This window comes from Anser cygnoides, chromosome 10, assembly GCF_040182565.1.
Source record: "Anser cygnoides isolate HZ-2024a breed goose chromosome 10, Taihu_goose_T2T_genome, whole genome shotgun sequence".
In the NCBI taxonomy this organism is placed as follows: Eukaryota; Metazoa; Chordata; class Aves; order Anseriformes; family Anatidae; genus Anser; species Anser cygnoides.
The window spans coordinates 3,979,860-3,996,088 of record NC_089882.1 but is presented as its reverse complement, the minus strand read 5'-3'; the positions used below and the strand labels follow the sequence as shown (position 1 = coordinate 3,996,088).

Genomic DNA, 16,229 nt, shown 5'->3' with positions numbered 1-16,229 from the left:
CATCGGTCATAACGCTGTGGCAATAAATCTGCCACCAGCTGCAGAGGCATAAGCCCTGCCCTCACGATGTAAGGACTGGCTGGAAAATCACATCTCTGCCCAGCCCTGAGCCAAGCGGATCAGCAGACACTCGGGCAAATGCGGTTCCGCACTGATACACAGTAAGCTGCAAGATAATGGCCTAACGAGCAGGTCTTTTCACGAACAAGTTAAAAAAGTTAAGTAATTAACTACAAAATGTTAAAAAGCAAGGATGTTAGTTTCTGAAAAGTGGAGTTCTAACAACTTTTTTTTTTTTTTTTAGTGTGAAAAGTAAAACTCAGTGTAATTACAGGCATAACATTTGAATATTATGCAAGTGCATGCTTAGGCCTTTTGGAAAGAACAAGGTCTCACATGTTCTTCTATTTTAAATGCCTGCCGCAGCTCCTGAAATCTACGGGGAACGTGCTTAGCAAAAGGTGAGCTCAACATCTCTAAAATAACACCCTCGCCACGACCGTACTCAAAAATTAAAGCCGTGCCGGTGCTCAGCACACGATGCACGTTCACAGGTGGTTACCTGGACGCCCAGGCTGGCTTAGCGGAGCCGCAGTGTGACATTGCCTCCTCTGTGCACTTCTGATGATTCCATGGCTTAAAAAATAAAATTCTGAAGCTGTTCTGTTTTATCCTAAAAGGAATGCAGGAAGCTCAGCTAATAGGAGAACCTGCAGCGGGCTCCAGGACTGCAGCGTGCTGCGAAGCAGTGCTACCTGCCTGATAATGGGATTGTTGGTTTTTTTATTTATTATTATTGTATTTAAACACAAAGCAGCCTGCCTGCTCACCAGAGGTCATCTGAAATCTGTTTGCGATCCCTCGCTACAAAGGCTAGCCACATCCTGGCATAAAAATGTTGTTTCATAAACAGAAAGCACACACACAAACTCAGCGGCACTATTCGGCCCGGTCCAGCTGCCATACGTTGGTTTATTCTTTATTTTTACCCCCCGCGCTAAGCCAGAGCTCGGCCCGGGGTTTTCACCGGCCCCGTGCCCGGGTGTAAGGGGAGCCGGGTGCGCAGGGAGCCGGCTGGCGGAGGGGACGGAGGGAAGGAGGCAGGGAAGGGAGGAGGACGGAGGGCCGGCGGCAGGGAGATGCGGGCCCGGCCCCCCCCTCGCCGCGGAGCCGCCGCATTCCCAGCCGCGCCGCCCTGCCAAGGCACGTCGCTGCCGGCCGGAGGGAGCAGCCTGGAAACCCCCGCGGCGGCGGCTGCCAGCCGCCATCGGGCCGGGCCGGGCCGGGCGGCAGCGGCGGCAGGAAGGCCGGCGGACACGGGCGGTGCGGCCCTGCCCGCGGGGGAGGCCCTGGCCGCCCGCCCGGCCCTGACGCGCCCTGGCCGCCCGCCCGGCCCGGCCCGGCCCGGCCCCGCCGCAGCCGCCAGCCGCCAGCCGGGCCGCGAGGGGCCGGGGCCGGCGGGGGCGCAGCGCGGCGCCGCCTCCTCCTGCCCCTTCCCTCCCCGCTCACGTTCCGCTCCGCATGGCCCGGCACGGCCCGGCACGGCCCGGCTCGGCTCGGCTCGGCTCGGCACGCCCCGCAGGCGGCGCCGCGAGGCCCGGGCCCTGCCCCTGCCCCGCCGTGCCCTGGCCGAGCCGGGCCGAGCCGTGCCTGGCTGCTGGGCCTCGCCTCGGGGCTCCCCGCGGCGCTACCAGCCCTCACCGCGTGCCCAAGCCGATTCGTCCCCCCGCGGGGTTGCACGCTGATGGGAATTAGCGCCCCCCCCCCCCCTTTATTATTATTATTTTTTGAATAAATTCTGTCAGTTTTGCATCTGGAGCCCTGAGGACGTGGCCAGCCGGTGCGCAGCGTTCTGCTCCGGGGCCTGCAGGGATGGCTCCAAGTGCCCGTGGGGTTCTTACCTGTAGCCAAACGCGGGTGCTCCGCGCCGCCCGCCGGTGTGAGGAGCTGCGCGGGGAGGTGCCCGGGGCACCCCGCTGTCCTCCTGCCAGACCCAGCGCAACCAACAGGCCCAGCACAGCCTCCCTCACCTGGCCGTGCCCGCTGCCCACCCGTCTCTCCAGGTCCCTCTCAGCACCACTTCTTTATTTTCCCCGCCTGCGTACAGCATCTGGCACAGTGAAGCCCCGGATAATTACCACAGGGAAACACTGACAGACGGCCATTTCTGTGGTTGCGAAATCAAGAACTGAAAGGTTCGGAGATGCCCGTGCAAAATTAATTCGACTTATCTTTGGGCATGAATTAGAAGCCTTATTAGATAATCACGTCCTGCTTTTTCCACTGGAGCCCTGTTTAGGGAACGGAGTGGACAGCCTTCACTTAATGAAGCGTTTCCCAGTATTCTACTTCAGTTTTTTTTTTTTTTTCTTTGTAGTGCAGCGTGTGGCTTGAGGCCCTAAAAGCCAAGGTGCTTCAGACCCGGCTGGGAGGCAGGGCGAGTCGCATCGCCCCGGGCCTCGGTGAGGTGCATGTGGGAGCGTGCAGGTCTGCTGCCCCGGAGCTGCTGGCGTGCGGTGGCAGGAGGTCAGCGGTGTGCTGTGTGCTGGTAGGTGTCAGCGGCGGGCAGGACGCCCTGCCAGGAGGCTTCGTGGACACTTGTGGCAGCAGAGGAGCGGTGGTGCCCGCTCTGAGCTCCGAACGGGAGCTTTGTTCTGTGCAACGCAGGGCTTGGGAACGCCGGGAGTCTGCCTTGCAGACTGTTCTCGTCCCTCCTCACTCACGGCTGTTTGCGCTAACATCCTTGCCCAGCTGCTCCCAGTCTCCTTTCCAGCCCTACCACTCCCTACCTCAATTTCTGAAAAATGACTTCGCGGAAAAATAAATGGCTGTTTCTCAAACACAAGTCCAGCTTTCGTCCTTTCTGCTCGCAAACTGGGAAGCTTCCGCCTCCACAGGTTGCTGAGATTACAAGGAAGATAAACGTCCCGTCTTCAGTCCGAGTGCCTGGTCCGAGCCCAAACCACAGCAGCTCACACCTGCAGGTGCAGAGGAGATCGCTCTAAGCCGCAGAGAGATGAAATCTTTGGGGAATGTAGCTGGGAACATCCACCAAACCTCTACCAAGATACTGTGCAAGCTGCAGCTTCTCAGAGGCTAAGAGGTTGTCCACGTGCTGGTTGAGTTGTCATTGCGATGGCAAAGCTCTCCCTTCCTTCCACAGCCAGATTTCTAGCTGCAATTCCAAGGCTTGGTGGCATTAGACCTTTTCACAGGACATCTCTAAAATATTTCAGTATGGATAAAAGCTTGCCCCCCCGTTCCTTGCTTGAAACAAACAGTGAAGCTTTTCAAAATTTTTATCAACTTAGAATGGGATTTTATTATTATTATTATTACTATGGAAAGTATTGGGCAACCTTTATAACAGGTGTACCAATCTGCCTGGAATATTCCTGGAAACTCTAAGTGCAGGGCGTCGGGCCGAAGATGTGCGCTGGTTGTTGAGATAAGTGTCCGGAAGGAAAGTTCTAGGTGCTTTCTGTGACCTCAGAGGTCCTAATGACGGGCGCCATCCGAGGAACGACCCAGATGGCGTGACAGTGAGCAGCGAGTTCAGAGTCCACTTGAAAATGCTTCTGCTGCAGAAGCAACGCGTCTGTGATCCCTGTCTGTACGTCTGTGATCTCTGCCCGTATTTCTGTGCTCTGCAAGAAGCTCTGGGCTGAGACCAGGCAAAAAGCAGACAAAACTGTGGCGTTACGGTGTGATAAAACAGAGAGAGAAAAGAGAAGAGATACAACTGTCCTAGGTGTGAAGGAATAAGCAATGTTATAAGGTGAATAAGCAATGTTATATATAATGTTATAATGTTATAATGCTTATAATGTTATATAAGCAATGTCGGTCCTCGTGCCTTCTCAGGAGCCGAGCGCACACAAGTAGCAGGCTCCCAGAGGCTAGGTTTCATTCTTCTGGGGGTCACTCAAATGCCTGTCAGGAACTAGAGAAAATATGCTTAATGAGAAACATGGGGCATTTATTGAAAGCTGCGGGCTCGCATTCCCCTGAACACTGACTTTGAGTAACCCCACCGAAGTGAAAAATGAGTTAAATTAATCTTGGGTATAACCACTGAGGGAGGCCAGCAGTATTGCAACAGAGAATTATGCGAGGCTGAACCTGTGTCCGAGCCAAACTGCGTAAAATTGTAGAGAAAGCATTAACTGAGGTTCTTGGGCCTTGATTTTACTAGAGCCGCCTGAGCGAGGGAGGACGTTAGGAGAGACCCTTGCTGGGATGTGCCGTCGCAGGCTGCCGCGCAGCAGTGTTCCCGGTCACGTAGGGCTGTGCTAAGCAGCGAGAGGTACCCGCGCCGCTGACAGCTTTTATTGGAGAGCATTGTGTGTTTGCTAAAGGTCTCGCAGAGCCATGGTAACAGCAGCGCGCTCCGTGTCTCCCTGGGAGATGAGGCACTGGCGGAGGCCTGCGGAGCCCTGCAGGAAGGGCTGGATGCCTTCGGACTGCTGCCTGCCGCCGCGGCTGGAGCAGCCGGCGTGCGAGGGAGACTGCTAGGGCTCAGAGACCCTCCCTCCCCAGATTAAGCCTTAGGCTTCATTTTCCTGGCGTTCCGCTAAAAATCCTACCTACAGACAGCAAGGATGTCAGTGTGCGTGTGTGCGCTCTGCTCGGCTGGCGGCTGCGCGGTGCCTCTCGCTGCCTGGCAGGGGCTCCTCCAGGTCAGCTCCAGCAGGCAGCTCTGCAAATACCTCGGAGCTGCAGTTCGGTGGAGGAGATATATTCCTGTACCGCACATGTTTGGATAGGAGGAGATACGGCCCCCTCTTCTCTGTGGGCAGCTGTGATGGATGTGGCTTGCTGGGGTGACGTTGTGCCTTCAAATGTCGTGCGTCGTGGAGAGTATCCCAGGTCTGATTAAGAATTGCGTGCCCTTTCCTACTGGCGTGCCTAGCACAACAAAATGAACCTGATAGACAAGTGGCTTGTTAGTAAGTGCAATTGAGCGGTGTGGGGGCTTAATTTTATCAGAAGTTGTGGGTAAAACTACAGAATATTTTATGAAGCTCGTTTCATGCTAATGAAATGATAGATAGTTTTCTAGAGGAACACCTCAGAAATCCTTTTTGTTTGTTTGTTTCCTGGCTCGGAAGACTTGTGCTGTTTTTCTGTGTGAAGGAGTTAATTTGTTTCCTTTTTGTTTTTACAATTATTCACATTATGAGCCAGTCACCCCAGGGACCTCTGTGTGGAGGTTCCCCTTGAAGAACCCCACCAGTGGGTCTGATAAAGCATTCATCAAGGCCCGCCAAAATACAGCTGTTTCTTAACAATGCAGGGAGAAGTCAGTCACGATCAAAGAAAAATTATCCCTCTGGCTTGACCTGGGGAGTCTGGAAATGCTGTAGCCCATATCTGCAGTTGTCTGCCACATAGCAGGGAGGTTGTAGGAGGTGTCACGATCCCACAGAGATGTTTTCTTTCATTTCTGCATGGCTGGGGCTCCACTCGTCGGGAACAGGGATCGAGGCCGGAGCTGAGCCCCCTCCTGCTGTCTGCCAGAGCTGCAGTTGATGGAATGCTGTGGGGAAAAGCTACCAGCAAGCTAGTCCGGGGGCATCATTTCCATTGAAAGGAAACACATTTCTGGGAATATTGCGCTTTCAGATTAATTTGGAGATAATTTTGAAGAGACCAGGAACTCACTGGGCGTCGTTCAGTCACCTCCGCGCAGCTGCTGAGAATTAGGAGTACTCGGTGAAATAAAGCACGGACTACACCTCTTGTAAAACACTCTGAGAAGCAACCTCTGAACTAAACGAGTTCTTGAGACCCCAGACAAGGATGACGAGCAAAAAAATGGACAGTTTGTGGGTTGTGGATTTATCAGAAAACAGAGCATAAAGAAACCGTTAGCACAAACTGCACCTGGAGTGATCAGGTCAGTATTGGCCAATGTAGGAAAAGGGAAAGGAGAAGGAGACAAGCTCTCTCTGAAAGCAAGCACAGACACCAGGAGAGAGAGGCAGGCAGCTGTGTGGCTTGGGGTTAGGTTGTTTTTCAGGAAAAGAAAATCTAGTGAGAATCATGAAAGGTTGTTAAATGAAGGGTCTGAGATTGGAAGGGCTTTGGTAAATACTAATAAATAGAGAAGCACCCACATGCGTGTTTTTAAAGGCTAAATTACAGGCTGTCAGCAAGGTCCTGAAGAAGTGGAAGATGCTGAAGACACTGCCTGCAGGACGCCTTGAGACACCCGGGAGCGAACCTCCCTGCACAGCCACAGGAGTGAGAAGCGGCGTGAGAGATGGCAGCGAGCTCGGGAGCGCTCGAAGGGGACCGAGGATGGTGGAGGCCATTTGCAAAGGCCAGCAAAAGCAGCCCACCTCTATAAATAAAAGTTTTGTCAGTTCCAGTTCTGAACTTTGCCCTCTCTCCATAATTTACCGTTTACATGATAGCCCTTCTCGCTTGTCTTCACCTCAGCATTTATAGAGCAGCAGGCGACGATTATCTCGGGGCAGCTCTCTGTGCCTTTGACATCCCTTAATTAAACTATGACATTTGCTAAGTATGGAAGAGAAAAATACTGGAGGAAAAAAAAAAAAACCAACCACTGCATTCTCATTAGACCACTGTATTCATGAGACTTTGGGTGCCATGCAGGAGATAGGTACAAAGGATATTTTTAACGAGCTTTAGTAAAGGTGCCCTTGCTTTTAGTTTGTCCTTAATTGTATGAGCTTTGATCTTGATTTCTTCAAGAGAAATCTCACTGTGCACTTAGATATATCTGAGCAGTTTTTCTTTGGCCAGTTTCTAGGAGAAGAAAAATATTTCCAGTGGAACGCGGTTCCAGCGAAAGTTTCACTGAGAGCATCTTCAGGATCTGGCCTGATAACAGGCTACAAATAGGCTCTGCATAGGGAAGAAAGCATGCTCAAGTGACACGTGATGGATGCACTGAGATAGATGAAGTCAAATGCTAAATTGATGGATATGCTTCATGCTCAGCTATCATGTGCAGAGGTGAGGAAAGCTTTAGAAATACATAAAAGCAGCTGAGGAATATTGCAATGCTGTGGGGGAGTACAAACTGATCTAATGGCTTGAGACCTCTTAGCCGGTTCACTCGCCTTCACATTACATCTCCAGGCAGACTGGAAGCCTCCTGGGAGGGTACTTCTGCTCTTATCACCGTGCGGCACCTTTCCACTTTTAACCCCTGATGCAGTCAGCACCAGGCCTGCCCTAGAAGACACCTGAAATCTGTTTTTCTGATGGGAATCACTTAGTGTTTTTCTTATCGGTAAAGCAGTCAAACAAGATATGAACTCAAGGTAACTTTGAAGCTGCTTTTAAATTTATCTTGGCATTTTGATGCTTGACAAATCCAGACGCAGGGGCCTCTGAAGTCCTTGCAAGGGAATGGCAAGGCAGTAGCAAATGAAGTTTTCATTCAGGAGGGATCGAGTCTGGAAGTTTCTCTGTTTCAGGCCGTGGCTTTACAGCTAAGGTTGCCAGCAGCGAAGCTTATCTGAGCCTGACTGGGCTCACTGGGTGGAGAGCCTTCACTTCAGGGAGAGCCCAGGCACTTAGGCAGAGGCTGCCTTAAATTAATACTTCTTCACACTAGAGCCTTCGATTTGAGTTTAGGGGCAGCTGGCAAGAATACAGTCTTGGAGCACAATCTATAGCACAGAGCAGCTATACTTGGGCTGTGAGCCTTCCTCTCTCTGCTGAGAGCAGAGGATAAAACATGCTGGGACTTCCTTGGTACCCTGCCATGCGCTGCCTTCTCCAGTGCCTTTTCATCTTCCCTTGCATGAATATTAACAACAGTCCTTTCACTCTGAAAACCTGCAATGTTAGAATACCTGCAGACAAGCCTCCTGAAGTCTTCGTGGCTCTCACTCCATCCCTCTGAGTTCAGTTTTGCAGCGAGGCTGCTGGCTCTCAGACTCAGATGCTGTTTTGCAATGAAGACGTGCCTTCACTGAGCCTGTCTCCATACAGGACACTTGAGCAGCCAGGTACACCAGCGGCTGGTTGCCGTTATTGAGCTGGGTTGAATTTAATCAACAGCCGTGGGGAGCACACTATTTACAAAGCCGTACCCATCCGTCTGGAGAGCATGGAGGTCACCGGCAGGAGACCGCGCTGAGCTGGGCTTTGGTTCTTCCCTGGCGATAGGTTTACAAAAGACAGGAAGAGAAAAAGTCCTGAAGCTTCAGATACTCTCCCAGATAAAGTTCCAGCACAGTGAAAGTTAGCTGCAGCTCTCGCAGTCAGCATGTGTCTGCAGTTCATTAATCATGACTCAATGGAAAAGCTCACTTTTACTGGAGTGAGTTAGTGCTGCTGAGGGGCAGCTCCGCTGGTGAGGGCAACATCCTGTTTGCAAGGTGCAGCCCTAACCTTTAGAGATGCTGTGAAAGCAGTTTTGTTCCCGTGTCTTCTGGATGTTTGTTTGCGCTTTTTTTTATTATTTTTTTTTTCCCCTCAGCTATTGGCAGATTGCTCTGATTAAATTATTCAGGGAATAAATCACTGCCCCATGAGAAGTATAAGATAAGTCTCGTGTTTCACCCTCGTCTCTCTCACTCCCACACATGACTTTGCATGTGAATCTTTAAGACCTGTATGCCCTATATTTTTTCACTCTAATGCTGCAATTAATCACATTACATAACCAGCCTGCCGCTGATTCTAATTAATTTTTTTTTTTTTTTGGGGGGGGGGGGGGGGTGCGAAGAAGAACCCTGCATTTAAATAACGGGAAGGGTCTGTCTGTGGTGACAATGCCAGGAAAGGGAGCAGGACGGCTCCCTCCATCCTCCATCCTCCTCTCACCCCCGTGCGCCGGCAGCGCAGGGCCCCGCGTTATGCAACGTCCCACGCCGGGGCTGACTCACGCGCTCTTACCTCACCGGGGACAGGCTAAAAATAGGGTTTCATTCTTAACTCTGCGCAGCCGGGCTCTGCCTCGCTTCCAAGAAGACCCTTGGCGGGATTAAAATAGAGCAAGTCCTGCGCTTCGTTTCCTGCCGGAGATGTCTGCCCTGCACCCTTGCACAACTGCTGTTTGTTTGTCTGGGGTTTCAGTGCATCGGCGAGCGTGCCGGATGCTTTCCGAGGCAGGCAAAACACGATCCGACGCTCGCACGATTTGCACGCGGGTCGGGCAGGGCGCCGCGGGGAGAAGTTATGTGGCAGCGGGGAGGCTGGGCGAGGGGAACCGCGCCACGGGGGGCTGCGAGCCGGCAGTCCCGCAGCCTTGGGAAGGGACTGGAAGGATGTGAGATCAGCCCCGGCGCAGGAGGGAGGGGATTGCCAGCCCCAGCACGGTGATGCAGGGGAGAGCCGCTTCCTTTTCCTGCCAAAAAGCTTTGTTCTGCATCTCCAGCACGGAGGAGCGAGGCGACCCGCTGCCTCCCGCCGCGCTGACGGGAGCAGCCCCGGCCAACGCAGGCCGCGGGCCGGGCACGGCGCTGCCAGGAGGGCAGGAAGGAAGCAGGCGAGCAGCCCCGCTGTGGTGGCTGCAGCAGGGCCCTGGCACGGCTCCTCGTCCCCTCTCACGGCAGCGTGGCCCGTGGAGCGCGCACGTGCCTCGGCTCCTTCGCGAGGCCCTCGGCTCCCAGAGCTCTGGGATTACCGGGGAGCTCCGCTCTCGGCCCGAAACAAAGCCGCTGCCCGGCCGTCACCGTGGCTGTAAGTGCAGCCTGGAGCCCGCACGGCCACAGAGGAATCAGAAAAGATGAAAACTCCGGCGCTGGGCACATCGCTGGCAGCGTTTCTGGCCGGCCGGGAGCAGCTCTGGGCGCTGCCGGGTGCGTGGCCCGGGCCGCGCGGCCCTGTGGTGCCAGAATCGGCCTCGGCTGGTTGGGAGGCCTAAACAATGTGAGAGTGGAAACGTGCTACCTGAAACAGCACTTGTTTTCCTTCTAACTGCCTTTTCGAAAGCACTGTCTGTTTCTAAATTGGCTTCTTTCACTTGGGGTTTGAGTTCGGGCCTGTTGAAATGGCAGCCGGGACAAACAAAGTGAACCACAGGCTCCTTGGAGGAGCTTAAACCCGGGTGTTTGCTGCTCCTGTTTAGCCGATTGGACACGCTCTCTGTAGGTTTACCATAATGACAGAGTTTCTTAAACATAAATCCTGTGCTTAGGGGGATGCGTGACCATTCATTGATTCCAGAGCTAACTTTACAGAATATTTGTAAGGAATTTTAATCAGATTATAACTAACATATCTGCTTTCTAAAAGCCACGTAAAGACTCGTCTTCTTTAACTTTCTGCTTCTCTCCAAGGGCACAGACGCTATGGGGGCAGCCGGTTGTGCCCGGTTGTTTCTCCCCTGGCTTTCTGCCCTTGCAGCACAGCCCTTGCCCTGCAGCCGTGCAGGGACCCTGCGCATTGGGGATGCACAAGGGTGGTCGCTTATGTTATTTATTGCATCTTCAGGCCCTTCTGGCCTCGATGACAGCCCCTCATGCACCCCATCACTTCATGGCAAGGTGAATCTGAGCTTCCTCCACCCATTAGATGCGGCAAATAATACATCCCCGGTGCAGGGAGAGCATTTGCCCTAGCTCAGGAGCCACAGCAGCAAGGCTCATGTCTGTGGTGTGTGGCTGCAGGACCACCAGACGTCCATCCGGGCAGATGGTCCCACTGGACATGAACCCGGCCAAGACCTTCTGCTGGCAAGTCTTCTGCACGCCACTCGGGCTGGGGTTTCTGTGGCTACTGCGCAGAAGAATTGCTCGGTGGGATTTTGTGAATGGAGTGGCAGGAGGCTTTGACGCCGGCCAGCTGGCTGGGGCGTCTCCCTGGGTGCTGCTGCACTGATGTCGCCTGTTTGATGTGACTGAGAAAGAAGGCAAGTGGCCTTGCAGGAAACCTGAGCAAAGAGAAAGGAGACGCTGGCTAACTGTGAGGAGACAGCAGCAAAGAGAGCAAGGGAGAGAAGAACTGTTCAAGGAAAGAGGCTCTTTAAGAAAAAGAAGAAAAAATGGGGACCAGAATAAGGGACAGCAATAAGAAGAAAGGCAAAATAAAAAATATAAATAAAAGGAACGTGCAGGAAACAGAGATCATAAACGAGACGGTAGAGTGAAGGAAGGAAATGGGAAGAGAGGCACTGGTCTGTGAAATGGAGAAAGCCAAGGCCCTCACAGCCTGCACGTTACCAGCAGGTTGGTGGTACATGTCCTACATCGCTGCAGAAGTGCAGGAAAGGGTGCAGGAGGAAGTGCTGGAGCCTAATTACTACCTCCTGTTATTTGGGACAAGTGTTTTAAATTTGCATTCTGCTCTGACAAGCATTACTCCCTCTAATAATCTCAAGTCTCGGTTTGGAGCTGGAAGAAGATTTCCAAATAACATAAAAGTAAGTCCTGGCCTTGGAGATGGGAGCAGGAAGTGCGCTGGTGTGCTGGGAGCCGGGTGCTCTGCTTTGTCATTTCTTTAATGCTGTCTGGTGACTAGAAGAGAAATGTGTCTCTGGCTATGCCTGCCCTGCCATGATCTGAAAGCTAAGCAGGGAAGGTTGACGGAGAGGCTCTCCTTTGTGTCTGCTTTTCATATGTACTTGCTGTGGGCCAGGTTCTGTGTTCTTCTGTGCTGATCGTGCTGCTGTACGTGATGTAATGCAAAGCTAAAACAGCCAGGGAGTCCCACAGGAGAGTTTTCTGTTTACATAAAACTCAGAGAAATGGCATAGTTGCTTCCTACATCATCTGCACGCAGTTTGTTCTGGTAGAAGGGATAAAAGGTGGAGGAGCAGGACAGCCTGCACCAGCAACGTCTGTGAGTTTGACGTGATTAACCACGGACGGGTTTACAAAGGTTGCAGATGTTGGGCTGGCATCCCTGATGCTGCAGGAAGGAGACAGATGGAAATCGGGGAGGCAAAGCTCGCTCCTGAGGGCTGCAGCCTGTGGCGTGCACTCCTACGGAGAAACTGAGCCGTGAGCCACGCGGCTCAGCTCGGTGCCACCCCCACGAAAGGGGCCGGTTTGCTCAGGGCGGATGGGGAGCGATATTCCCACATCTTCCTTGTGGATGGTATGGAAGCAGCGTGGCCTGATGCTGCACCGGCGTAGGCTGGAGAGCTCCCAGGCACTTTAGCCAGGCCTCACTGTGCTGTGCGTGCATCTCCTCCGTTACCCCACTCCCTGAGTTTCCTAACTGGGCCATTAAATAAACAAACACCAAATAAATCCAGTGTGGGCAGCCGGCTTCTCAAGCTGGAGAGCCCAAAGGGATCGTTGCATTGCTGGGGGTTCCTATGCTGTAATCACAAGCTGAGGGAGAGAGTCTGAAATTAATGCGAGGGGGGAAAAGGCCGGTGTGGGACTGAGAAGGAGCAGGGAGACGAGAGCAGGGAAACGCTGCCCGTGGTCTGGTTGAGCAACGTGCTCAGAGATTAGCTCCTGGCCAGGTCAGTGGGCTTGCAGACATTATGGTGAAAAGCGATCTTGTTAGAGGTGCTGGGGAAAAAATAGGCTAGCGCCCTCCAAAAAGCAGCAAATTCCCCCAACTCCAGCCAGGTGGCACCTGGGTCATCCCCTGAACGAGGGTGTCCTGGGAGTACAGCACAGGTGGGACCTCCCTCCCCGGCCACCCCGTGGTCCTGCTCGCGGCGCTGCTGCTGCCAGCGCTCACGTGTCAGGCTTTGAGCTCGTCCTGCTGTCAGTACAACAAAACAAATCGCTCCGAAGCAGATTTTACTCAAAGCCAATACTCACATAAAGCCGTAGGATTTTTGGGTTGGAAGGGAAGGTCATCTAGTCCACCCCCCCTGCGGTGGGCACGGACATCTTTCACTAAATCGGGTTTCTCACAGCCCCATCCAAGTCTTCCCTTATTCCTTCAAGGTAGGTGGATTTTGCGGTGCAGGTTTGAGCCCCAGACGCCCTGCCTTGTTCTCCCGGCATGGTGCCTGGTTCGCTGGCCTCCCCGGGGCTTCCCAGGCACCGCGGGGACACGGCCTGTCTGGCACGAGCTGCTTGGTCAGCAGCTGTGATTCAGCTGTTGATGCTACAGTTTAATAACTTACTTAACTGCAATACTTTGATTAAAGAGCAATCTGTCTAATGATATCAAGGAAATTTCTCTTCAAAGCAGCACAGAGGTGCATTTTTAATGGGTGAAGGAAGAGCCCGCGCAGCCCCAGCACCGTGCTCCCAGTGACCCCCAGCGTTTGTCACCCGCGTGCGAGCGGCTGCCTGGGGCCGACACGTCGCCTGGGCCCGGGCTGCTGCAGGAGAGCTGGCAGTATGCTGTCGGAAGTCATCTGGGGAGGCTGCACTGCATGAATCAGTCTGGATTTCTCTAATGGTTTTCTAGCCAGAGTCTTCAAGCAAATACGTACTTTTGCATCACAACAGCTGTCGCCCTTTCTGCCAGTTTCTAACGCTTGTGGTTGCCCGCTTGGCTTTCACACAGCTTTCCACCCATTACAAACAAATCCCACCCATGTTTTTTAGATGAAAGCAAAGATCTGTGTGTGAAATGTTGAACGGGGTATGGAAAACGTGGGGTGCATGTTGCTTAGTGATGTGGTCAGGCGTAGTTATCGGGATGTGCCTGGGCTCCATGTCCACATCGCACCTTCCCCGATCGCCAACCCAAGCGCGCAGGCTTCAGCCCATGCCTTACAGAAGGGCAACGGCATTGGTAAAGCAAAGTCACTCCTGCTTACAGTGGGGACGTGTGGTGGCTTCGTGGCGGAAATGTTAAGTAGCATAGCTATGATTTTCCATCCAGTTTTCCTGGGAAAAGGTGTTATCTGTCTTCACGCTTCGGGGTCTTAAAGAAGCTGAACTCTCAGATGTCTTCTGCGGCTGATGTCTTGCATTTGGGACTGATTAAGAAAGCACTAAGTAATTATGTCTCTGAGTAATAAATGCTCCAGAGAGAGTGTCTGGAGTGAAAAGTATATGGCACTGACAGGCAAGATACTGAGCGGTGACTCAGGAAATGTCAGGGTGGTGATAGGGCAAATGAGAGAGCAGTTCTGCTCCTCTAATCAAGGAACCCAGGCAAGGAGCTGCAGCAAGGGGGGACTCTGCAGAGAAGGGAGAAGCTGTTAGCAACTGCTAAGAGAAGTGTAAGAGCTCTTTTTCCTAACTGCATTTCTATGAGCTGCTTAAACTTTAATGATACTCAGTATTTGCACTTCTTTTCTCCAGTTACGTGTTTTTCACCGTGTAAGGCCCTTAAGTGGGTAAGAGGGGGAAACAAGCGAAGATCTCCTGCATTTTGCTTTCAGTGCATTGTGATTTCTGCATCCGCGTTGGAAATCTGGCGCTGCCGGAGGCTTAATTAACCTTTGGATCCTGGGCTGATTCAAAGCCTGCCGGAGTCAGCGCCGAGGTGCCGGCTGACCTCAGTGTTGTTTGCAGCTGCCTGGAAGGGCATGAAGAAATACATTTGAGGAATGGTAGTCAGAGCTTTCCTGTGACTGTCCCTCCTCCTTTATCCAAAGGGAATTCCCTGCATTTGGAAAGGTTGTTCAGCCTCAGGAACCGCAGCCAAGTTACTGAGGTGCAGCAAAGGTCCCAATAGCTCTCATGGCAATGAAGGAGCAACAGGGACACTCCTTCCCTGGCAGCAGGCCTGAAAGCATTGCCATATCAATTCCCTTAGGAAAAAAAAAAAGAAAAGAAAAAAGGCTTTATACCTGAGAATGAACAGTCGTGAAAGGCAGTTAATGTTGAAAATTGGCCAAAGTGAAAGCTTGTGATTGAGAGGCTTGTGGTGTCGCCAGTGCCTGGTCCCAGCATCAGACGAGCGACGTAAATCAGGAGCAACCCCAAACTGGGGAACGAGGGGAAGAAAATATCTGAGACTGGAAAACTGAGGACAGTTATATATAGTGTTTTGCATAATCAAAGGGGTTATTTTGAGCCCTCTTGCATTTTACTTTGGGTTTTCGTGCCTCTTGAGGCTCCAGTGAGACTCACACCTGACCTGTCGCAGCTGCCCAGTGCCACCAGAAGTTTTATGAAAGCGTTTCTGTGGTTCATGCAAAAGGGCAACCCGTTTGGTTTGGGTCTGACCCTTCCGGACTGCGTGAACAAAGACAGGTATATCCCTGCCCTCCAGAGACACATCTCAAGTTCGTCTGAGATCTCCCAAGGATTTGAAAAATTCTCCCCATAAATGTTACCTGCCGGACAAGCGCTGCCGGGCCACCACTAATAGCATCTCAGAGCCACACGCAGCTACTTCCTCCCATCGGACGCACGTGTGAAAGGCTTAAAGATTTGCAAAAGCAAGTAAGAGAGGCTTTCAAAACTTTTCTGGCCTTGAATTTTGTTGTAATGCCTCTCCTGGTCCAGCGGCAGCCCGCAGCGGCCAGCGAGCCTGCGCTGCTAAATGTCACGGTGACTCAACGGGTCCCGGCATCCTGCTGGGTCAGGAGGGGAAAGGTTCAAGCCCAGGGCAGGAGGCTGCTGGAGGTGATGGCCCGTGGAGAAGCCGATACCCCGTGCTGCCTCCTGCCCGCCTGCCCTCTGCCCGCTTGGCAGCCGTGGGACCTGGGGAGCTCTCGGAAGGGCATCGGAGCAACCCGGGCGTCCCGGCCGGCCTTCGCTGCCCCCTCAAAGCCAGCCTTCGTACCCAAACTCGTGGGCGAGCACTGGCGAGCGTTTTTGGTATTGTTTTCTCTTGCTCTGTCCCCGGCTCTGCGCATTTAATTTAGTGCCTCTTTAATTAACTTGAACTCCCCCAGCGGCCCCGCAGAATGCTTTGTGCCCCCCTGGCTGGCGCAGATGCCATGAGGGACACCGCTCTTTTCTTGGGCGGGGGTGAGGAGGAGACTGGAAAGCTCTACTGCTGAATGCGTAATTAACTGGATACAAACGAGCTTTCCTCGGGACTTTGTTTAGCTGGGCCTTGGGGGGAAAAAGTAGGTGGCCTGAGAAGAACTAGTGCTCTGCCCAGTCTCGTTCCTGTCTGAAAGGAATGAATTTCTGAGTTTCTCCCTGCTGGTGCTCTGGCAGGAAGCAGCACCGCCATCAATAATTTATTTGTTTCTTTAGCAAAAAGACTTTATGACTCCTCCGCTAAAGGGGTCCGTCGTCCCAGCAAGCCCAGCTCTGGTCCCCCAAGCCCTGCTGGAGACTTGTCACCAGCTCCAGGCTGGAATTTCTCTGGCTCATTGAAAGCAGCATTGGGCTCCCCGGCGCTGGGGAGGAATCAGGCAGCTGCGGGCTCTGCTTCGTGTCAGGTGAGCCCCCGCGGACAGAGCTTCACCACTC

At 53.0% G+C, this 16,229-nt stretch overlaps 1 long non-coding RNA gene across 3 annotated transcripts in view; it reads left to right on the top strand.

The window, feature by feature from the left end:
* The first annotated feature begins 879 nt into the window (after positions 1 to 879).
* The window catches only part of LOC106036760 (uncharacterized), a 29,211-nt gene continuing 13,861 nt past the window's right edge, over positions 880 to 16,229 (top strand). For 2 of the 3 annotated variants that reach the window (XR_010833995.1, XR_010833994.1), the window contains exon 1: positions 880 to 3,778. This is a non-coding gene — a long non-coding RNA (uncharacterized lncRNA). The remainder of the gene's footprint in view (positions 3,779 to 16,229) is intronic. The other variant, XR_010833996.1, reaches the window with a different exon arrangement.